Raw genomic sequence first — 24,901 nt, 5'->3', positions numbered from 1 at the left:
ACCCTTTGGTCAAAGCCTCAAGCTCATTGGGACGTCGAACGCTGGCTCCCCTTTAGGGGCAAAATTGTAATTTGGTCTTAAAAAAATCTATATAGTTTCCTTTGCCAATCAATTAAAATGTTAATATTGAGTCATTATATGCTGAGTTTCCTAGATTCAGTTTCTTGGATTGAATCACCAGTTTAACTCCTACCCATTCTTCAGGACTTGGCTTCATCATCCCTTCTTCAGGATGACTTTCTGATCTCCATCACTAATCAGATTTCCCTAGGATGCGTTCTCTCAGCATTTGCACCTCTCCTCACCGGGTTGTTGTAAAGACAAATAAAATAATGCAGAACAAGCACCTATTTAGTGCCTGACACACAGTAAGTGCTCAAGAAATACTAGTTGTCCCTATTTTTATAGAGGCAAGATCATCTGGTTAACTCATTTATAATTGGGGAAGATAACACCCAAACCATTGAGATATTTGTCCATGTTACCTTGCAGTCCTTGTCTGTAGTCTTATTAAACTTTTACATATTTGAAAGAATATGTACATTTTAATAACTTGTATATTTTCCCTCTTTTTATAGTATTTTGCCCTTATTGTCTCACACCCTGTCTTAGCCATTCTGAAGTGATCAAAACAGTTTATATGTAGCTCTTTACATCTTTCTCTATGCTCATACACATATGTAAACAAATATATATTTAAAGGTTTTTTAATGTTTATTTTTACAAAAATTGTGTTATACTATACATGCTTATTTACAACTTGCTCTTCCTACATTACACATATCCAACATCTGTTTGAATTGCTCATAAAAAACCTGGAATGTGTGCTAGATTTGGTGTCTGTTCTTATTCCCAATTGAAAACAAACCAATTTTCTATTTCTGGAAGAATAGTAGATAAGAGACTCTGACTTACCCTCCCAGTGAAATCCTCAAATGCAGAATAAAATTTTTAAAAATCCTAAAATGCATTAATGAGCTGTTAGGAAGCAATGAATCCAGAGAGGTAAACAGATTACTAAAGATACTTTCATTCTGAGGACATCTGACGAAACCCCAATGAAGCTGGATTTTGATTGTAATGGCCTCTTATGGATGGGAGAAAGGAGAAAAAACTAGATTCCACGCAATGTAGGAAGCATAAGGGAAATCCCACATATAGCTGGAAACCCACAAGCCCAAATAGGCTGAGTATGCAAGGGTAAACTAAAAATAAAGCTGCCAGCCCCCCAAGTAGGGAACAGCAAGGAAAATGGTCTGCCTTGAAACTTGGTACTAGGAAGAAAGATAATCAATGGATGGATTTTAATAGTAGATTAGACATGGTGAGAAAGAGGATTAATAAATTCAAAGCTAGATCTGAAGAAAGTATCCAGCATCAAGCACCAAGAAACAAAGAGATGAAAAATAGTTAAAAGTGGAGACACAAGGCTAGAGTGAGACGGCCTAATATTCGGGGTCTCAGAAAAAGAGAAGAGATATATGAAGGAGAGAGGATGTTTGAAGAGATAATGGCTAAGTATTTTTCAGAACCAGCGAAAAGCATCAATCTTCATATTTACGAAACTAATCCATCCCAGTTGGGACAAATAATAAAAAATACACACCTGGAAACTTCACAGTCGAACTTTAGAATCCCTCCAAAAAGATAGTATCTTCAAAGCTATCATCTGTGAGAAAACTAGACTATCTACAAAAGAATGGCAATTGAATTGAACTGATTTCTGAACAGCAACAATGAAAGCCAGAAAAAAGTAGAATTTTGTGAATGTACGGAGAAAATAACTGTCAACCTAGTATTACCCAGCAAAATATCTAATAGTCAAGGCGAAATAAAGACATTTTCAAGAAGAATAGAAACTGGGAAAGATTGATACCAACAGACACTTACTACAGAGAATTCTAAAAGGATGTGCTTGAAGAATAGTAAAGGTATCTCCAGATGGAAGGTTCTTAGATACAAGAAGGAATGATTAGTGAAAAGGTTGTAAATCTATGTATTTGGGTTGGCCAAAAAGTGCCTTTGGTTTTTAAGTAAAAATAAAAGACACATTTTCCATTTTCACCAAGAACTTTATTGAATAATGTATTTGCCCTTTTGTTCCACTACCTTCTGCCGTTTTTCAGGCAACTTCATAATTCCATCTTCCCAAAACTTGTTATCTTCCTGAGCAAAGAACAGTTCCAGGTGCCTTTTACAGTCTTCCAGGAAATTGGAATTTTTCCATTAAGAGAATTTTGTAAAGACTGAAATCAATGGAAATCTGAAGATGCAATGTCTGGTGAATACAGTGGATGAATCAGAACTCCCCAGACAAGCTGTAACAGTTTTTGCCTAGTCATCAAAGAAACAGGCGGTCTTGCGTTATCCTGATGGAAGATTATGAGTTTTCTGTTGACTAATTTTGGACGCTTTTCATTGAGAGCTGCTTTCAGTTGGTCTAACTGGGAGCGGTACTTGTTGGAATTAATCGTTTGGTTTTCCGGAAGGAGCTCATGATCGAGGACTCCCTTCCAATCCCACCCTATACACAACATCACCTTCTTTGCATGAAGACGGGGCTTTGGCGTGGTTGTTGGTGGTTCATGTAGCTTGCCCCACGATCTCTTCTGTTCCACATTATTGTACATATCCACTTTTCATCGCCCATCACAATTTGTTTTAGAAACGAAATGTTTTCATTATGCTTAAGTAGAGAATTGCATGTGGAAATACAGTCAAGAAGGTTTTTTTCCACTTAACTTATGTGGAACCCAAACATCAAAGTGATGAACATAACCAAGTTGGTGCAAATGATTTTCAACACTTGATTTGGATATTTTTGAGTATGTTGGCTATCTCCTATGTGGTATAACGTTGATTGTTCTTAATTAATGTCTCAATTTGATCACTATCAACTTCAACTGGTCTACTGGACCGTGGAGCATCGTCCAGTGAGAAATCTCCAGCATAAAACTTCAGAAACCACTTTTGACATGTTCAGTAAGTCACAGCACCTTCTCCATAAACTGCACAAATCTTTTTTTACGTTTTGTTTTTGTTTTTACCTTTCTTGAAATAATAAAGCATAATATACCGAAAATATTGCTTTTTTACTTCCGTCTTCAATATTAAAATGGTTACACAAAAATTCACCAATTTTGGTAAGTCTTTTTTTAAATGAACGCTGATATGTCAGCTGTCACATACGATCTAACAAATTGTTTCAAATGAAGTTAAAAACTAAGTGCTACTAGAGCCATCTTATGGAAAAAGCAAACAAACCTTTTGGCCAACCCAATATAAGTCTAAAACGAAGATCAATTGTATAAAACATTGATGGTGATAAGCGAAGAGAATGAAATACACAGAACAAGGATAGTGTGCAAATTGGAAGTGACTGATTGGATTAAAGTGTTTTAAGGCTTTGAATTTCATGGGAAGAACATAAATGTATAATTAATTTTAGACTTTAATAACTTAAATATACATGCTGTAATTTATATGGGAATCTAGAACAATAGAAGTAGCGATTATAAATTCTAAATCGTCAGAAGAGGCAGTGGAAATAAAAAATCAATCCAAAAGAAGGTAAGAAAGAAAAAGAATTAAACACAAAAGATGAGACAAGTAGAAAGTACAAAATAAATTGGGAGAAGTAAAACCAAATGTACTTGTCATTGCAAAAAATTAAATTGTAAATATTCCAATTGAAAGACAAAGACTGTCAGACTAGGTTTCAAGAAAATAAGGCCATATGCTCTTTAAAAAATGAGAAATATAAAACCTTAGATACAGAAAAATTAAAAGCATAGAAAATGATATAACTGGCAAATGCTAGTCATAAGAAAGCTGGTGTAGCAATGTTAATAACTTTAGACTTTATGACAAAGAACACCATGATAAATAATGAAAGTTACCATGTAATGAGAAGAGGTTCAATTTCTGAGAAGAATATAAAAATTCTAAAGATAATTTGCCTAGCAGCATACACACAAAATGAATAAAACCGAAATTAACTACAAGGAAAAACTGACAAATCTAACAGCATACTAGAGAGATTTTAATACACTTTTCTCAGTAATTGGTAAATCAAGTGGACAAAACTATCAATAATAATATGAAGACTTCCCTGGTGGCGCAGTGGTTAGGAATCTGCCTGCCAATGCAGGGGACATGGCTTCGAGCCCTGGTCTGGGAAGATCCCACATGCCGCAGAGCAATGAAGCCCATGCGCCACAACTACTGAGCCCTCATGCTGCAACTACTGAAGCCCGCACACCTAGGGCCTGTGCTCCATAACGAGAAGGCACTGCAATGAGAAGCCCACGCACCACAATGAAGAGCAGCCCCTGCTCACGACAGCTAGAGAGGAAGCCTGTGCGCAGCAATGAAGACCCAACGCAGCCAAAATAAATAAATAAAATTAAAAAAAATAAAGAACTGAAAAGTGAAAAGAATAAATATGATCTCATGTTCTATAAAATGTAAAGTGAAAAATCATTTCAGATTCTGTTTAGCATGTCAACTTTTTATTAAAGTTAAGAAAAATTAATCGTAATTTTTAGGAATACACAGGTATGTCTTTTTTTTTAACATCTTTATTAGAGTATAATTGCTAACAATGGTGTTAGTTTCTGCTTTATAACAAAGTGAATCAGCTATATATATACATATATCCCCATATCTCCTCCCTCTTGCATCTCCCTCCCACCCTCCCTATCCCACCCCTCTAGGTGGTCACAAAGCACCAAGCTGATCTCCCTGTGCTATGTGGCTGCTTCCCACTGGCTATCTATTTTACATTTGGTAGTGTATATATATGTCCATGCCACTCTCTCACTTCGTCCCAGCTTACCTGTGTCCTCAAGTCCGTTCTCTACATCTGTGTCTTTATTCCTGTACTGCTCCTAGGTTCTTCAGAACCATTTTTTTTTTTTTTAGATTCCATATATATGTGTTAGCATACGGTATTTGTTTTTGTTTTTCTCTTTCTGACTTACTACACTCTGTATGACAGTCTCTAGGTCCATCCACCTCACTACAAATAGCTCAATTTTGTTTCTTTTTATGGCTGAGTAATACTCCATTGTATATATGTGTCACATCTTCTTTATCTATTCATCTGTCGATGGACACTTAGGTTGCATCCATGTCCTGGCTGTTGTAAATAGAGCTGCAATGAATATTGTGGTCCATGACTCTTAGTGAATTATGGTTTTCTCAGGGTATATGCCCAGTAGTGGGATTGTTGGGTCATATGGTAGCTCTAGTTTTAGTTTTTTAAGGAACCTCCATACTGTTCTCCATAGTGGCTGTATCAGTTCACATTCCCACCAACAGTGCAAGAGGGTTCCCTTTTCTCCACACTTTCTCCAGCATTTATTGTTTGTAGATTTTTTGATGATGGCCATTCTGACTGGTGTGAGGTGATACCTCATTGTAGTTTTGATTTGCATTTCTCTAATACTTAGTGATGTTGAATATCCTTTCATGTGTTTGTTGGCAATCTGTATATCTTCTTTGGCGAAATGTCTATTTAGGTCTTCTGCCCAGTTTTGGATTGGGTTGTTTGTTTTTTTGATACTGAGCTGCATGAGCTGCTTATAAATTTTGGAGATTAATCCTTTGTCAGTTGCTTCATTTGCAAATATTTTCTCCCATTCTGAGGGTTGTCTTTTCATCTTGTTTATGGTTTCCATTGCTGTGCAAAAGCTTTTAAGTTACATTAGGTCCCATTTGTTGATTTTTGTTTTTATTTCCATTACTCTAGGAGGTGGATCAAGAAGGATCTTGCTGTGATTTATGTCATAGAGTGTTCTGCCTATGTTTTCCTCAAAGAGTTTTATAGTGTCTGGCCTTACATTTAGGTCTTTAATCCATTTTGAGATTATTTTTGTGTATGGTGTTAGAGAGTGTTCTAATTTCATTCTTTTACATGTAGCTGTCCAGTTTTCCCAGCACCACTTATTGAAGAGGCTGTCTTTTCTCCATTGTATATTATTGCCTCCTTTATCAAAAATAAGGTGACCATATGTGTGTGGGTTTAACTCTGGGCTTTCTATCCTGTTCCATTGATCTATATTTCTGTTTTTGTGCCAGTATGATACTCTCTTGATCACTGTAGCTTTGTAGTATAGTCTGAAGTCCAGGAGCCTGATTTCACCAGCTCCAGTTTTCTTTCTCAAGATTGCTTTGGCTATTCGTGTGTTTCCATACAAATTGTGCAATTTTTTGTTTCCATACAAATTGTGCAATTTTTTGTTCCATTTTTGTGAAAAATGCCATTGGGAGTTTGTGTTTCCATACAAATTGTGCTTCCATACAAATTGTGCAATTTTTTGTTCCATTTTTGTGAAAAATGCCATTGGGAGTTTGATAGGGATTGCATGGAATCTGTAGATCGCTTTGGGTAGTATAGTCATTTTCACAATGTTGATTCTTCCAATCCAAGAACATGGTATATCTCTCCATCTGTTTGTATCATCTTTAATTTCTTTCATCAGAGTCTTATAGTTTCCTGCATATAGGTCTTTCATCTCCTAGATAGGTTTATTCCTAGGTATTTTATTCTTTTTGCTGCAATGGTAAATGGGAGTGTTTCCTTAATTTCTCTTTCAGATTTTTCATCATTAGTGTATAGGAATGCAAGAGATTTCTGTGCATTAATTTTGTATCCTGCTACTTTCCCAAATTCATTGATTAGCTCTAGTAGTTTTCTGGTAGCATCTTTCGGATTCTCTATGTATAGTATCATGTCATCTGCAAACAGTGACAGCTTTACTTCTTCTTTTCTGATTTGGATTTCTTTTATTTCTTTTCCTTCGCTGATTGCTGTGGCTAAAACTTCCAAAGCTATGTTGAATAATAGTGGTGAGAGTGGACAAACTTGTCTTGTTTCTGATCTTAGAGGAAATGGTTTCAGTTTTTCACCATTCAGAATGATGTTGCCTGTGCGTTTCCCATATATGGCCTTTATTATGTTGAGGCAAGTTCCTCCTGTGCCTACATTTTGGAGGGTTTTTATCATAAATGGATGTTTAATTTTTTTGAAAGCTTTTTCTGCATCTATTGAGATGATCATATGGTTTTTCTCCTTCAATATGTTAATATGGTTTATCACATTGATTGATTTGCATATATTGAAGAATCCTTGCATTCCAGGGATAAACCCCACTTGATCATGGTGTATGATCCTTTTAATGTGTTGGATTCTGTTTGCTAGTATTTTGTTGAGAATTTTTGCATCTATGTTCATCAGTGATATTGATCTGTAGTCTTCTGTCTTTGTGACATCTTTGTCTGATTTTGGTATCAGGGTGATGGTGGCCTTGTAGAATGAGTTTGGGAGTGTTCCTTCCTCTGCTATATTTTGGAAGAGTCTGAGAAGGGTAGGTTGTAGCTCTTCTCTAAATGTTTGATAGAATTCGGCTGTGAAGCCATCTGGTCCTGGGCTTTTGTTTGTTGGAAGATTTTTAATCACAGTGTCAATGTCAGTGCTTGTGATTGGCTTGTTTATATTTTCTATTTCTTCCTGGTTCAGGCTCAGAAGGTTATGCTTTCCAAGAATTTGTCCATTTCTTCCAGATTGTCCATTTTATTGGCATAGAGTTGCTTGTAGTAATCTCTCATGGTCCTTTGTATTTCTGCAGTGTCAGTTGTTACTTGTCCTTTTTCATTTCTAATTCTGTTGATTTGAGTCTTCTCCCTTTTTTTCTCGAGTCTGGCTAATGGTTTGTCAATTTTGTTTATCTTCTCAAAGAATGAGCTTTTAGTTTTATTGATATTTGCTATCATTTCCTTCATTTCTTTTTCATTTATTTCTGATCTGTTCTTTATGATTTTTTTCCTTCTGCTAACTTTAGGGTTTTTTTGTTCTTCGTTCTCTAATTGCTTTATGTGTAAGGTTAGGTTGTTTATTTGAGATGTTTCTTGTTTCTTGAGGTAGGATTGTATTGCTATAAATTTCCCACTTAGAACTGCTTTTGCTGCACCCCATAGGTCTTGGGTCATCATGTTTCCATTTTCCTTTGTTTCTAGGTATTTTTTGATTTCCTCTTTGATTTCTTCAGTGATCTCTTGGTTATTTAGTAGTGTATTGTTTAGCCTCCATGTGTTTGTGTTTTTTACATATTTTCCCCTGTAATTGATATCTAGTCTCATAGCATTGTGGTCAGAAAATATACTTGATACGATTTCAATTTTCTTAAATTTACCAAGGCTTGATTTGTGACCCAAGATATGATCTATCCTGGAGAATGTTCCACGAGCACTTGAGAAGAAAGTGTATTCTGTTGTTTTTGGATGGAATGTCCTATAAATATCAATTAAGTCCATCTTGTTTAATGTATCATTTAAAGCTTGTGTTTCCTTTTTTATTTTCATTTTGGGTGATCTGTCCATTGGTGAAAGTGGGGTGTTAAAGTCCCCTACTATGATTGTGTTACTGTCGATTTCTCTTTTTATGGCTGTTAGCATTTGCCTTATGTATTGAGGTGCTCCTATGTTGGGTGCATAAATATTTACAATTGTTATATCTTCTTCTTGGATTGATCCCTTGATCATTATGTAGTGTCCTTCTTTGTTTCTTGTAATAGTTTTTATTTTAAAGTCTATTTTGTCTAATATGAGAATTACTACTCCAGCTTCCTTTTGATTTCCATTTGCATGGAATATCTTTTTCCATCCCCTCACTTTCAGTCTGTATGTGTCCCTAGGTCTAAAGTGGGTCTCTTTTAGACAGCATATAGGTCTTGTTTTTGTATCCATTCAGCCAGTTTGTGTCTTTTGGTTGGAGCATTCAATCCATTTATATTTAAGGTAGTTATCGATATGTATGTTCCTATTAGCATTTTCTTAATTGTTTTGGGTTTGTTATTGTAGGTCTTTTCCTTCTCTTGTGTTTGCTGCCTAGAAAAGTTCCTTTAGCATTTGTTGTAAAGCTGGTTTGGTGGTGCTGGATTCTTTTAGCTTTTGCTTGTCTGTAAAGGTTTTAATTTCTATGTCAAATCTGAATGAGATCCTTGCTGGTTAGAGTAATCTTGGTTGTAGATTTTTCTCTTTCATCACTTGAAGTATGTCCTGCCATTCCCTACTTGCTTGCAGAGTTTCTGCTGAAAGATCAGCTTTTAACCTTATGGGGATTCCCTTGTACGTGTTTTTTTTTTCCCTTGCTGCTTTTAATACTTTTTTTGTATTTAATTTTTGATAGTTTGATTAATATATGTCTTGGTGTGTTTCTCCTTGGATTTATCCTGTATGGGACTCTTTGCGCTTCCTGGACTTGATTATTTCCTTTCCCATATTAGGGAAGTTTTCAACTGTAATCTCTTCACATATTTTCTCAGTCCCTTTCTTTTTCTCTTCTTCTTCTGGGACCCCTATTATTAGAATGTTGGTGCATTTAATGTTGTCCCAGAGATCTCTGAGACTGTCCTCAATTCTTTTCATTCTTTTTTCTTTATTCTGCTCTGTGGTAGTTATTTCCACTATTTTATCTTCCAGGTTACGTATCTGTTCTTCTGCCTCAGTTATTCTGCTATTGATCCCTTCTAGAGAATTTTTAATTTCATTTATTGTGTTGGTCATCATTGTTTGTTTGCTCTTTAGTTCTTCTAGGTCCTTGTTAAACGTTTCTTGTATTTTCTCCATTCTGTTTCCTAGATTTTGGATCATCTTTACTATCATTACTCAATTCTCTTTCAGGTAGACTGCCTATTTCCTCTTCATTTGTTTGGTCTGTTGAGTTTTTACCTTGCTCCTTCATCTGCTGTGTGTTTTTCTGTCTTCTCATTTTGCTTATCTTACTGTGTTTGGGGTCTCCTTTTCACAGGCTGCAGGTTCGTTGTTCCTGTTGTTTTTGGTGTCTGACCCTACTGGCTAAGGTTGGTTCAGTGGGTTGTGTAGGCTTCCTGGTGGAGGGTACTAGTGCCTATGTTCTGGTGGATGAGGCTGGATCTTGTCTTTCTGGTGGGCAGAACCACGTCCGTTGGTGTGTTTTGGGGTGTTTGTGACCTTATTGTGATTTTAGGCAGCCTCTCTGCTAATGGATAGGGTTGTGTTCCTGTCGTGCTAGTTGTTTGGCATAGGGTATCCAGCACTGTAGCTTGCTGGTCATTGAGTGGAGCTGGGTCTTAGCACTGAGATGGAGATCTCTGGGAGAGCTTTCACCATTTGATATTACGTGGAGCTGGGAGGTCTCTGGTGGACAAATGTCTTGAACTCAGCTCTCCCACCTCATAGGAACAGGCCTGACACCTGGCCGGAGCACCAAGGCCCTGTCAGCCACCTGGCTCAGAAGAAAAGGGAGAAAAAGAAATAAAGAATGAAAGAACGGAAGAATGAAAGAAAGAAAGAAAGGAAGGAAGGAAGGGAGGGAAAGGAAGGAAGTAATGAAGGAAGGGAGGAAAAATAAAATATAATACAGTTATTAAAAATAAAAAAGTAATAATAAAAAAGAGAGAAAGAAAGAAGAGAGGAACAAAATCAAAAAACAAATCCACCAATGATAATAAGCACTAACAACTATACTAAAACAAACAAACAAACAACCCCCCCCAAAAAAAACAGAGAGACAGAACCCTAGGACAAATGGTAAAAGTAAAGCTATACAGAGAAAATCACACAAAGAAGCATATACATACACACTCACAGAAAGAGAAAAAGGAAAAAAAATCTATATATTAAAAAAAAGCACAACAAATAAACAAGTCTATCAATGATAATAAACTCTAAATACTAAACTAAGGTAAACATAAAACCAGAAACAAATTAGATGCAGAAAGCAAACCCGAAGTCTACATTTGCTCCCAAAGTCCACTGCCTCAATTTTGGGATGATTCATTGTCTCTTCAGGTATTCCACAGATGCAGGGTACATCAAGTTGATTGTGGAGATTTAATCAGCTGCTCCTGAGGCTGCTGGGAGAGATTCCCCTTTCTCTTCTTTGTTCGCACAGCTCTTGGGGTTCAGCTTTGGATTGACCCTGCCTCTGTGTGTAGGTCACCTGAGGGTGTCTGTTCTTCGCCCAGACAGGACGGGGTTAAAGGAGCAGCTGATTAGGGGGCTCTGGATCACTCAGGCCAGGGGGATGGAGTGGTGTGGAATGTGGGGTGAGTCTGCGGCGGCAGAGGCTGGTGTGACGTTGCAATAGCCTGAGGCGCGCCGTGTGTTCTACCGGAGAAGTTGTCCCTGGATCACGGGACCCTGGCAGTGGCGGGCTGCACAGGCTCCTGGGAGGGGAGGTGTTGACAGTGACCTGTGCTCGCACACAGGCTTCTTGGTGGCCGCAGAAGCAGCCTTAGCATCTCATGCCCATCTCTGGTGTCTGTGCTGATAGCCGCGGCTTGCGCCCATCTCTGGAGCTCGTTTAGGCAGTGCTCTGAATCCCCTCTCCTGCACACCCCAGAACAATGGTCTCTTGCCTCTTAGGCAGCTCCAGACTTTTTCCCGGACTCCCTCCCGGCTAGCCGTGGCGCACTAGCCCCCTTCAGGCTGTGTTCACGCAGCCAACCCCAGTCCTCTCCCTGGGATCTGACCTCCGAAGCCCAAGCCTCAGCTCCCAGGCCCTGCCCATCCTGGTGGGGGAGCAGACAAGCCTCTCGGGCTGGTGAGTGCCGGTTGGCACCGATCCTCCATGCGGGAATCTCTCCGCTTTGCCCTCCGCACCCCTGTTGCTGTGCTCTCCTCTGTGGCTCTGAAGCTTCCCCCCCACCGACACCCCCATCTCCACCAGTGAAGGGCCTTCCCAGTGTGTGGAAACTTTTCCTCCTTCACAGCACCCTCCCAGAGGTGCAGGTCCCATTCCTATTCCTTTGTTTCTGTTTTTTCTTTTTTCTTTTGCCCTATCCAGGTACGTGGGCAGTTTCTTGCCTTTTGGGGGGTCTGAGGTCTTCTACCAGCGTTCAGTAGGTGTTCTGCAGGAGTTGTTACACATGTAAATGTATTTCTGATGTATTTGTGGGAAGGAAGGTGATCTCCATGTCTTACTCCTCTGCCATCTTCAAGGTCTCCCAGATGTATGTCTTCAGACTATATTTAAAAAGTAAAGGTTTGATGAAGACAAGATCCAGTATAACAGTCATTTCAGATGGGGAGAGGTATGTGAACAGAACTGGAGAAGCACATAAGTAAATGTAACTTAGTATTCTAGCTCATGTATTGGATGGTGGGTAGATAGGTGATTTTTCCTTATTAAAGTAATAAATAAACAAGAACTGAGGATCATTTAAATCAAATTCTGTGCTACTGAGTATATGTCTATCTCTGTCTCTATCTCTATTTCTATCTATATATGTATATCTGGAGATGGATTGCCCAAGTTAAAATTCTGGCTCTGCACTCAATCTCTCTGTATCTTAGTTCCCTTCTTTGTAATATGGAGGTATAATCATTATACTTATTACATCTTGGTGAACATTAAATGAGCTAATACATTTAAAGTCCTTAAATCATTGTTTGGCATGGATTAGGGGATCAGTAAATGTTAGCAATTATGATTATTGTTTCTGAGAGAGAAAAGACTTTTTGGACACCATGCCCTCCTTTTCCCCTGGATTTGTTCATACTCATCCTGGTTTCTTTCTCTTCTGAGATAATTAAGGAAGGATTCCTGCACCTCTTTAAGGCCCCTCCTTCACTCAAACTCTGAATCCCATCCCCATCTCCGTTGCCTCCATGCTTCATTCCATAAACGATCCTGTCCTCTCTTGCTTCGCCAGTCTCTTTGTATCAGTAAGTTTTGGGCCAGGAAAACAGAAACCATTTTAGGTATTTCAAGCAGTGAGGGATCTATTACAGGGTGTGGGGGTGGGTGAAGGTCAGGAAAGCCATTTCGAGCTTTCAGGAAAACAATATCCACACCGTTCTTTCCATCTGAGGCAACTTCCCTTCTCCTTTGATAAGTGACCTCTACACAGCCTTCAGGATTTGGCCTCTCAATCCCTGCTTCTGGGAAGACCACTCGAAAATGTTAGTCTGCCCCAGTCTCCTAGAGGACACAGACTCCTGGGTCAAAGACAAAGGAAGGCTTATCGCTCCCAGAAATAGCAGCTGACAGAGTGTCATTTTCTTGTACTTACTGGTTCTCTGAGTTCAGTTTCTACAGGGTGAGGTAATGAGGGTCAGGTGACACTTGCACATGCAGGGCGTTGTATTACAGGGGCAGAACCCTGGACTTAGAGAAGCTGAATCTTTTATAATGGGTTGCAAGTAAACCTGCCCAAAATTTATTCGGGGAGAGCCTTTATATTTATTTTACTGGACAGTAAAAAAACTTGTCCTTTCTCTGGAGGGAAATACTCTTTCTATCTCCCAAGGCTGTTTGCTCTGCAAGCATTCTTGAAAAGATAGTCTGAGCGAAAGGGCAGTGAATGTTTCTGCTCACAAGGCATGCAGAAATTTGAGAGACCCACGGAGAATTTGTCTCATACCACTTATTACAGGTTATTTTAACTGATTGTTCATTTGACATATTCTCTAACTGTACTGTAAGTTTCTTGAGGGCAGGGTACAATCTGTTTCCATTGCTTTATCTCTGGGACAGTGACTAGTGCATAGTAAATGTGAAGTAAATGTTTGTGGAATGAATGAATGAATGAATGAATGCCCTCAGTTCTACTTGTGACACAGGGTTGGGATTGATGCTGCATATCTAGCTCTTCTTATCCAAGGCTAGTGCAGTATCTGGGAAGCAGTGCTGGGGTTCTAATGGGTCATAGATCCTCTGGGTCATGCTTGGGCAAGTATTTGGGAGTGTAATTGCAGGAATAGGAGGATGATGTGATTATGAGGTATCCCAATATCCTCCTTCTCCTTTCCCCTCTTCCAGAGCATGTAAGTTGGGTGTATAGAGCCTCAGGATAATTGCTGTGATATTTATTTGAAATCTAACTCTATCTCTAGGCTGGGGACTGGTGGGTATTTCTGGTACAAGAAGAATCTTTAAATAATCCTCAAAGAATTTTGATAAAACTGTTAACATCCATCAGAATGTAAACTCTACGAGGGTATTTTTGGAGATAATAAGGCCTTAATACATTTTGTTGATTGAAGTAAAGAATTTATTGTGTGCTCACTATATGCCCAGGCATGGGACTAGCTGTGGGGCTAAGCATTTAACATACTTCATTTAATTTGCACAGTAACCCTATGAAGTAGGTATTATATTAGCCCTATTTAGCTGACAAGGAAACTGAGACTTAGAGAAATTGACTCACCATGACAACGCCATTAGCAAGTGCTGGGCTGGTGTTCAGACCTAGGCATGACTCCACACAAAGCATCCCTCTGCCCATAAAATGCCAGTGTTGGAGGGTTATCATTTATTGAGAAGGAGGGTGGTAGAATGTCAGCCTATACTATGTGTTTTCAGTGAATCAGTATCTGATCCTATGATTTGAAAATTTGTAGCTTGACAAGTATTGTGCACTTGAACAAGATCAAGTTGCTGACCTTTGAACCTTTTGTCCCTAAAAAATGTCCCTTTCACATATTTCCACTTCAACTGTGTGCTGTAAACATCTCAGAAAATGTGGTTTTCAAAAAAGTAGCTTCAAAAACATCAATATTCTGAGTACAGGATGTGCTTTTGTTCCCCACACATGCCTGGCACCGTAGTTTTACTATTTACCTAGACCCTGAGGTCATCCAGGGGACTTTTTCATAGAAAATAGGGACCAGGGAGAGGATGTTTCTCAACTAAGACCCATGAGGGCCAAAAAAGCACAGTGGAAAAGAACAATAATAAAGACAGCAGCTGCTGAAATCACTGAGCTAGTGAACAGCAGATGAGCCAAACCATCTTCTGGGCTCTTACAAATACTAAAGTTTATACTGCCAGAGTGAATTCCTGGCTGGAAATCTGAAGGGACAATTTGAGAAAATTCAAGCTCCCCAAAACGAATTTGCCGTTTTTAGCCATGACAAATCACCATAGCATTTAACAAGCGCAGTGATTACTGAGTTAGAGGACATAACCGGCATTGTTGCTCCAAGTGAATATCCGAGGCTCAATATTCATTTACATCATTAGTGTTATGAAATGCAGCAGGGGTATATTCAGGAGCTCACTCTGTTGGCAGAGTCGGCCTGAAAGGAATCGCATCCTGTGAAGGACTGAACTGAAGGCCGAGCTTTAGTGTGATTGGCATTGGTTCCAGTCCTGTCAGCAGACACACAATTCCCTGTGCCTCACCCCGTTGTTAAGAGAAGGCTGGCAAGCCGGGAGACCCCGGGACAGGGACACAGCGGTCATCCTCATTTGCCTGCATTCGGTCACATAGTAGGTCACAAGTACTAATGATAATTTAATAAGCATATCAGTCAAATGGCAGATGACAATGTTTGATTTTGCTGTGGAGGTCGTAGATCTGAAAGCCAAGAAATTTCTGGAGTTTGTGGAAAATTAAACAAAATAAAATAGAGCTTTTTTCCTTTCTTATCAAATTTGCTCTCCTTGAGAACAAATAAATACTTTTTCCCCCTGATAGACAAAATAACTGTTTTACAAGTTTAAGGTATAAAATGTTTTAAATTCAAAGTAACTATAGAAAAGAAAGTAAAATTCTAACCATTCAGTGACAACCACAGTGAATATTTTGGTACATATTTCTAACCTAGGTATAAATCCATTTATAAAACAAATTGGCATCGCACTATACATACTTTTGGTATCAGGCTTTTTTCCATTTTGTATGCTGTAAACATTTTATTGTCTTGATAAATAGTCATCTCTTACCTGTTTGTTTAATTTTTTGTGGCTGTTTGGTACTCCGTGATGCAAATGGGTGTGAAAATTTCTGGGGCTTTTCATACATAGGATGTAGAGGAAAGACACAGGTTTAATAATTCAAAAAGAGTCATGTACCACAATGTTCATTGCAGCTCTGTTTACAATAGCCAGGAGATGGAAGCAACCTAAGTGTCCATCAATAGACGAATGGATAAAGAAGATGTGGCACATATATACAATGGAATGTTACTCAGCCATAAAAAGAAACGAAATTGAGTTATTTGTAGTGAGGTGGCTGGACCTAGAGTCTGTCATACAGAGTGAAGTAAGTCAGAAAGAGAAAAACAAATACCGTATGCTAACACATATATATGGAATTGGAAAAAAAAATGGTCATGAAGAACCTAGGGGCAAGACGGGAATAAAGACACAGACCTACTAGAGAATGGACTTGAGGACATGGGGAGGGGGAAGGGTAAGCTGTGACAAAGCGGGAGAGTGGCATGGACATACATACACTACCAAACGTAAAATAGACAGCTAGTGGGAAGCAGCTGCATAGCACAGGGAGATCAGCTCGGTGGTTTGTGACCACCTAGAGGGATGGGATAGGGAGGGTGGGAGGGAGGGAGATGCAAGAGGGAAGAGATATGGGAACATATGTATAGGTATAACTGATTCACTTTGTTATAAAGCAGAAACTAACACACCATTGTAAAGCAATTATACTCCAATAATGATGTTAAAAAAAAATAAGACACAAGTTTAAACCACAGCTCTTCCAGGGCCTCATTCTTCCTCAACTATATAGGAGTACTAACATTTCACTGGCCTCCTTGGAGTGTTGTCATGACAGTTAAGTGAATTTCTGTGACGCCTAGAACAGGCTATGCTTGTAAAGGATTCTTGTTTATAGGTGTGTTTATGGGACGTGTGGGTAACACTTCACAGATGGGCCATAACACTGGAGTCTGCCTAATCATTTGGTCTTAAAAATAGAAAAACAAGCCCACCAAACATCACAACCCAAGTTATGTCAAAACTTTAATCCCACAATTCCTCCTAATGCGGCTTTTAAAGTTTTGAGTAAAATAAAACTTAAAGAACCAGCACATACTTTTACGGATTTGTCTTCTTTTCAACAAAGAGCTGGTGTGACTGACTCAAGCTCCTGTTTGCACATATGGGGAGGGCTTTAGTCTTCAAACAGAATCACTGGGGGGCTTTGATGTTGGGTGGGAGTTCAGGGAAGCCTCTCAGGGTCCAGGAATTAATATGTTTCGATGAATGCTAATTTTTAATAGTTCCCAGGTTAATATTCTTTTACCTAAAATATAGTGAGAAGAACTTGCCACTCAAACCTCTGAAATGAGCAGGGGCAAAATCCAGATCCTTCAATATTTCCGGTTCCCAAACCCTACTCTGCTTTCCTTTGACAACGGGAAACTCTGTTTAGACAAACTACTCCCAAAGTAAGCAGCGCTTGACCACGTCCTGCTGCTACAGATGGCCCTCCTGGGTTATCCTACGTGGGTTATCCTAATGTTCTGACGAGAGGACAGGGCTGGCAAGGAATTGTGCTCTCCGTTCTACAAGGTGCAAAACGTTAGGTCTTGTGTTGATCACAATCCGGGGGGAGGCAGGATTTATTTAAAAAAAAAAAAAAAAAAGAAACTAAAAGAATTCAACTTCTTTACATTGATTGCTGCCCAGACTAAAAGTTAGTGCACCATTTTTAATGTTAGCAAGAACGTCTCTGATAGGGAATAAACATATGATCAACTTTTGTTGCAGAGAAAGATGATTTTAGGAAGAGGTTACGAATCCTTCCACTTGGAGGAAATGAACTTGACGGCTTCTGCCTCTGTATTGTTACAGTCATTCCCCCCCGCCCCCCCTTTCTTTTGGAAATAAGTCCCCTGGAATGGCCGGGCGATGTGGGAAAATATTGTGACACACAGGCCTGTTTACGTTTTTGGGGGCGGCTGTTTTGTTTGCCTCGCCGCCCCCGGGCCCCTCCTTTTCATGGTTGGCGGTCCCCGACAGCTCGGATTCCTCCGCTGACATCTGCTATAATGAGAGCTCTGACGGGAATAGATTTGCAAAATGATGGGCTCACAATAGGACGGAGCTGTTCCCCAAACTTCGCTCGAGATAAGCAGATGGGGTCTGAAAACAGAGCATTTGAACCGATTAGGTCGAGGTGAACGCCTTTATTCAGCGCACACTGAAGAGCTATTCTGCTGCGACACCCACCCCAACTTCTCTGCCGACCCCCTCCACCCCTCACCTCCCCCGGGTTGGAAACGGGAGGGTTGCCGATGGATGGCTTCCTTTCTCTGCCTCCTGCACACTCGCCTGGAGTCCGGCCCTTCCCGTCCCTAAAGCAGAAGCCTGCTGGGCACCTACCTCGTGCCAACGGGCTGAACGACAGAGAAAAGCCACCCCGCACGCCGCATAAAGAGAAGCTGGGGCAACACATGGGGCTTTCCCACTCGGCACAAATGATGGCTGTTTGTGCTAGTTAACCTTTTCCAAGCCCGGGTCGCTCCTGCTGGGAGGCAGGGGCAAGCTGCAGGGAGAGCAAGCCTGGCAGAGCCCAGAGTCGCCAGCACGCCCGCCCGGGGGGCCCCCAGCGTGCGCCGCCGCCTTCGCAGAATACCAGAGGCCCCCATCCCACTCTTCATACGTCAGCCGGCTCCATGTGCTGGTGACAGTTTGGATTCCAGAAGAGAAGGGCCTCCAGGACAATTCTGCAGACACTTCCTGGTAATTCTGATTGCCTGGCACGGTTTACCTTCGGAAGCTCTGAAAAGGATGAAATGGAAACGTTCCCATCCCGGGCTTGATTATTTTCAGCGTCTCCGCTGGCTGTGTCAAGAGCAGCCTCCTTTGTACTTTCCAAGCCTAAGGTCAAGTCGGTAATACACTTTTTAATAACTTGTGCCCCAAGCGTATTGACTGAAGCAAAACCAAAACGGGGGGATTGCACAAGTACATTTCTAAGACCCATTCCCTGGGTCTCTGGGGAGAATTCTGACAGTGTCAGAGGGGTAATGCTATCCAAGGGAGAACGAGGACAGAAGGTGACCGTAAAGGAAATTTTGGGAAGTAGCTTTTCAGGGCAGGGGGAGGTGAGGGAAGCAGAAGTTAAAAAGCGCTGGGAGTTCAGTGCTCAAGTGGAGGGCTGGTACTGCCGCACCACTGAAATAGCCAAACATTGTAGAAGGAATCAGATTTCTGCAAATTGCAGGTTGAAATAATCTGTGGAAATGCATTTATTCCAGCTGCCAGGCTTCTGAAGAGCAGGACTCGGACCCTGCAGTACACTCCAGAGAGTAGCCTGTAGAGCTCATATTCTCAAATCGCGCATCCCTGGCTATCTCCTGCTGCCAGCCCAGACCGGTGGGTTTTTGTGCTCAGTGCAGTTTGTTTATGTGGTGGTATCGTTCAGAATGGGGTGTTTACCTGGCAGTGAATATCCTTAGAACAGAGGGTGTGCTAAGGCGCAGTTGAAATAGTTCATTAACCAAGAAAGCCATCACAGCATTTCCATGAATAGATCAACAAAATCTAGCATTACAGGCATCGCATTCTGAGGAAATCCACCTTAGAGTTATATCCTTGTTTATCAAAAGAAATCATAGAGGATTCACTAAAACTTAATATTTGTGACCATCAATAGTGGTAAAGAGAAGAGTGAAGTAACTGGGTGCAAAGGTTGGGATCTTGAGCTACTTTTTATTGGGATCGTCTGAGACGAAATATAGGTAAGGGATGCGAATCATCTCCATTTTTAGGTCATGTCGTTCATGGAAGCTCTCAGGTACTTGGAGGGTAGGCGTTTATTGGTTTTCGTAAGACCATGGGATTAAATATTAAAGCTAGTTTGCATTGGTGCTTTTTTTTAGGTACAAACTCTCGTGGTCCTTTAGAAACATAAAATTGTAGAAAGAATGTTGAGTTTTGGGTTCACAACATTTGAACTTTGGCTCTACCACTCACTGGCTGTGTGACTTTGAACACATTTCTTAACTTCTCTGAGTCTTGGTGCTATGGACTGAATGTTGTGTCCCCCTAACATTCATGTAATTGAAGACCTAACCCTCTGTGTGATAGGAATTGGAGGTGGGGCCTTTGGGAGGTAATAAGGTCATGAGGGTGGAGCCCTTAAGACTGGAATTAGTGCCCTTAGAAGAAGAGACATGACAGAGATGACCTCTCCCTTCACCATGTGAGAATACAGCAGGCTGTTGCAAGCCAGGAAGCCAGAGTAGCTTAAATATACTTCAGAAAAGCAAACTATGTCTTACTCTGCCTGAGGATTATATTATTTCTCCTCAAAGATAGCTTGGTAATTCTGTTATAGAAATATCATTACTGATTCTCTGTTATTCTTTCTTGAGGACTAAAAGGTGTAAATTGGAAAGTTCTGCATAGTTGAAAAACGAAACACACCAGGATGATTGGCTTCTTGCAAATAGCATAGTTGGTTAAGAGAGCAGTCTCTGAAATCAGACCGCCAGGGCCACGTGCCCAGTTCTGCCTCTTACTGGCTGTGTAATAGTGAGAAATTTATTAACTGGTGTTTCAGTTTCCTCATTTGTAAAGTGGTAACAATAACAGCATTTACGTGATGGGGTTGTTATGAAGATAGACTGAGTTAATAGACATGAAGTGCATCGACCAGTGCCAAGCTTGACCTGCTGTCGTCGTCATCACCATCATCGTCACGCTGCGATGAACAGCTTTGTAGTGAAATGTCTGCATGCCTTAAGATATATCCCCAGAAGAGCTGAATTGCTGAGGCAAAGAGCATTTGCCACACAGCTCCTTTAAGACTCAAGAACCCCATCTAATGGAGCCGGTAGTTAACTTAGCAGCCGGGCCAGGTGTGTTTTGTCTTTAGCCTTTCTTGGACTCGAGAGGAGGCAGCGCTGATCAAAACCAGATTCAGGTGCTGTAATGCTGAGCTTCTCTTGCCACTGTGACAGCAAAGGTGTCCCCGAGAATATTTCCTGGAGATGTCTTGTGATTCTCTTGGCACTTAGCTCACCCACGTCCTATCTGTTGATGGATCTGGGAACAGTACTTCTGTTCGTTCTGCCCCCGAGCAGCCATTCATCACGAGACACCCTGTCAGGGAATACCCAGAGCCATTGTGACAAATAAATGTACTTAGTGAATCGTACAGTTCAAGTGACACAGAGTCGATTCGGTCCAGCCTTACTGTGTCACTGGGCTGACGGTCATTCTGGTGAGTGGCAAGGTTGATGGCTGCCTGGGTTTGCTGGGTTTGTTCACTGGTAGCATTTTAAAGGGAGGACTCGCCCACGGTTGGCTGTCACTTGGTGTGAATAGGGGAGCAGGCATGGGGGAGGGGGCCAGGGAAGCATGTCTCCCTGGTTTTGGAACGAGAAGGGCACACTTGGGAAATGTGACCATGCATTTCTCTCTTGCTCCCACTCCGTGCCTCGAGGAAGCCTGGCTGGGTGTGACAGGGCCCTGTTGTAGCCAACTTTTTGATTCCTCTCTATAGACCCAAGCTCTCCTCCCAGACAAAAGGAAGGGGTCGGGGTGGCTGGAGAGACTCAAATCACTGGGCCTACTTCCTCTTTCATCTTCCTTTGTAGGTGAGATAAAGGCCAGAGAACAAACAGATAATAAAAAAACAAGAAATCCTTGAAAAAGGATAGGCAGAATAGGTCTTGGGGGCTGTGAAAATAAGCCAAAAGAGAAGGTCAGATTCTGTTACCCTTTCAACCTGCTTAAACTGAGTAGAAAGACAGAATAATTGAATTAAATTGGCAGAGGGAACATTTTTTGAGGAGCAGAGGTTGGGTAATCACTATGTTTACCCAAAGTCTGTAGCACATGCCACGTCCCCAAACATGCCTGTTCAGTGAGTAGATGAATGAATGAGTGATAATGACAACAAGGTTTCAGAAGCCTGGATTTTTGATCTTTCATTCATCACTTACTATCTCTGTGGCCTTAGGCAAGTCCCTTACACATTCTGAATCTGTGTTCTTACCTCTAAAACGAGACTAATAATACTGTCTTGCAGGGTTGTTGAGAGGTTTAAGATAATATATGTAGGCATTCAATGCACAGAAGATATTATTAAGCAATTATTGTTTTATATTAATATCACTTAAAGCAGGAGTTGTCAAGCTTTTGGAATATGGGCATCCCATTATAATGTTAAAGTAATTTGCAGATACCCCTCATGCTAGGATATGTATTATTGATGGAGAAAATAATACAGTAACATTTTGGAATGAATTTCTATTTGATTAATCACAGCACATCTACATACATAGTTGGTCAGATGAAAATGAGGCGACATTTATTCTCTCTGAAGACAAAGCACAATGCTCATATAAGTTATCGTGGGCCCTTGCAAAAGCCGTACAAGCCTCCAGGTGACTGGGAGCCACCATCTGAAAGGACTGGACGATGGGGGGCCATCTTTAGAAGAGAGGATTAATGTATCTTAGCTATTGATACTGAGCCAAGTTAGATGTAGGAGATGGCCTTGCTATACAAAGATAGTTCTTCAGACTAACATATTTCAAAGTTGGGGTTATTTTCCTCTCTGGGAGCGAGAGGTGTGGGCTTTTCCAGCCACGAGAGCCTGCTAGATACCAGCTCCTTCCATAATCCTCATAACAATGGGACTTGTTTCCAAGCTGACCTGTTGAGGAGAGTAGTTGTTGCGGTGGACGGTTTGACTCCCCGTGCACTTTCCAATCCAAACCATTGTGAACTCGTATCTTAGCAGAGCCCTGGGATGAGGGCTTGTTTGCAGGTAGCTTATTTAGGGAAGTAATTTCAAGGAGTGTGTTGGGGGGGGGGGGTAAGACAGGGAAATTGGGAAGATTAGAAAGCTAGTTGGAGGGTGTATTGTTACCCGGTTACTGATGAGGGCAACTGGAATGCAATCCCATTGGGGACCTTTAAGAGCTGTGTGGAAGGCACCTTAAAATCCACTGAGACATGAAAGGGTGGGGCATTGTTTTCACTGGCTCCTGTCTTCTGATGGTCAGGGTTGTCCCATGGGGTGTTAATTCCCTTTTCCTCCTAGGTTTGCACCTGTGTCAAGATGGCTGGATGAGGCTGTGATGGAAAACGTGAGAGATGTGGGTGTGGATGAGACACGAGATTGCCAGATAATTCCTGGACACGGTTGGTGCCGCAGCAAGGGCTGGGTCAAAAAGTGAACTAGGAACACGGGAGGTGGGACACAAGAGGTGCCCGACCTTTCACTTTAGGAAGACAGAGTTCTTGCCGCTGGCCGGATGGGGTTTGAATTCTGCAGACACACCTTTATTAGCTTAAAAGAAACAGGTAGACATTGATGTTCTCAGCGCAAGGCCAAATCAAGGCAGCAAGGAGAATCAAGATTTCTGAAGCCATAGAGACCTCCATGTGAGCAGACCCCCAGCCCAGGACTTCTTGGGAAAAACAAGCGCAACAAAGGGGAAAGTAGAGCTGAGATCAGGGCTGGTCACTGTCAGTACCTGTTGGGCATCATCTCTGTACCATGTATTGCGTTTGCTGCTGGAGCTAGAAGGTTTAATGGACCACAGTGCGTGTCATAGCCTACAGTCCATAGTACACAGAGGAGTATGACATGACAAAATAAAGGAAGAGTTTACTTCCTAGTTGGGGAGACAGGCAAACACTGTAGTGGATGGAAACATGAAAACCTCTTGCAGCTGGGAAGGGAATGACTGAATCCTCCTGTAGTCCTGGAGGAAGGCTTTGCACAGAAGGCAGTAAATAATTAAGCTGGGTCTTGACGGATGAGTAGGAGTCTGCTAGGTGGTGACAGGGATGAAGGGCATTCACACAAGGACAGAGAGAGATGGCAGAGCATGTGTGTTTTGGGCATGCCATGAAGTCTTCACATGGCCATTCTTTCTCTCAAGGGTTCCTGGCTCAGGCCACTATTTTAGTTAGTGTTCTTGTTGTTTGTTTTGCTTTTGGTCATAAGAAATAGAGGGTTCCTGTGGAGGGTTGTTTATTGTAAGGTGATACATAGGAGATGAGGGAGTACATGTAGATTGGGTCTTTGATAGGCCAGGAATGATAGACTCAACCCTTTGCCCTGAGGTCCAAATAGAGTGAAATCTCTCCTGCTCCCCCCATCCCCTACCTGGGACTGCCTGTGCCAAGGAGTTGTGGGTGGTTTGTTCCCTTTATAAGGTGAAATAGGCATGTCGGCCATCAGGGTTTTCCAGTCTTCTGTGATTCCTGTCCTGGGTCTTGTGGGTCATTTATACTCACCGCTCACTCTTCACACTGGTCAAGCAGAGTTTGTCGTTTGTCCCTTTGAGGGATGTCTGGGCCACGTCAGTGGCCGCCACATCCCTTTTCACTTCTCGACGGCCCTCTGTGGTGCCCATCTCCTGCCACCACTAGCCCATCCAGCATCCTTTACCTTCTTCCCTCCTCTTCCTGTACCACTGCTCTCAGAATGGGACCTCATAACCCTTACTTCTGTCTCAAAGTGGGTTATTCAAATCCATGATCTTGTCAACCTCATTTCTCATGGCTGGATCCTGGCATCTCCCTGACTTCAGTCATCAGTGAGCTCTGTGTGTGTGTGTGTGTGTGTGTGTGTGTGTGTGTGTGTGTGTGTGTAAGGGGACTGGTTGAGGGCTGGAAGGGCTTCCTGGGACCTTGGTAATCATACAGCTAGGCACCTGCTTACTCCAGTAACATAAGGCTTGTTCTCGTCTCCTTGATGTGTGGACCTGATATTCATTGTGTGTCTATTCCAGTCCAAGCTTGTGCCCTGTTTCCAAAAAGTGTCATCACATCAACTCTGTGAGAAACTCATCATTTCACTTTGTGGATGAGGAAACAGACTCAGAGGGTTAAGTAATTTGTCCAACATTACATAATTTCTAGGTGGCTGATCTAAGACTCCATTCCAAGCATTAAAAACATAACAGTTGAAGTGAATTAAATTACTATCTGCTTCGTACCTGGTACTAAGTAGCTAGTATAGAGAACTTGGTGCTTGGGGACAGCGTGAAGGGTAGACTTTAAGTTTACTCTCAACACATGACTGAGATGCAAACCCAGGATGTCAGAATAGACTTGATTCAAATGCAGAGTTTTTACTTCTTAGTCATTGTGTGATCTTGAGTAGGCTACTTAAATAAGCCTCATATTGTAAGG

General features: G+C 41.2%; 1 pseudogene; it reads right to left on the bottom strand.

The window, feature by feature from the left end:
• The window catches only part of LOC101272004 (voltage-dependent anion-selective channel protein 3-like), a 64,046-nt pseudogene extending 39,926 nt beyond the window's left edge, over positions 1 to 24,120 (bottom strand).
• Between the last annotated feature and the right edge of the window lie 781 nt (positions 24,121 to 24,901).

Source organism: Orcinus orca, chromosome 11 (genome assembly GCF_937001465.1).
Source record: "Orcinus orca chromosome 11, mOrcOrc1.1, whole genome shotgun sequence".
NCBI classification, from domain to species: Eukaryota; Metazoa; Chordata; class Mammalia; order Artiodactyla; family Delphinidae; genus Orcinus; species Orcinus orca.
Note: the sequence above shows the minus strand (reverse complement) of the source record. Positions and strands in the feature narration are given on the sequence as shown.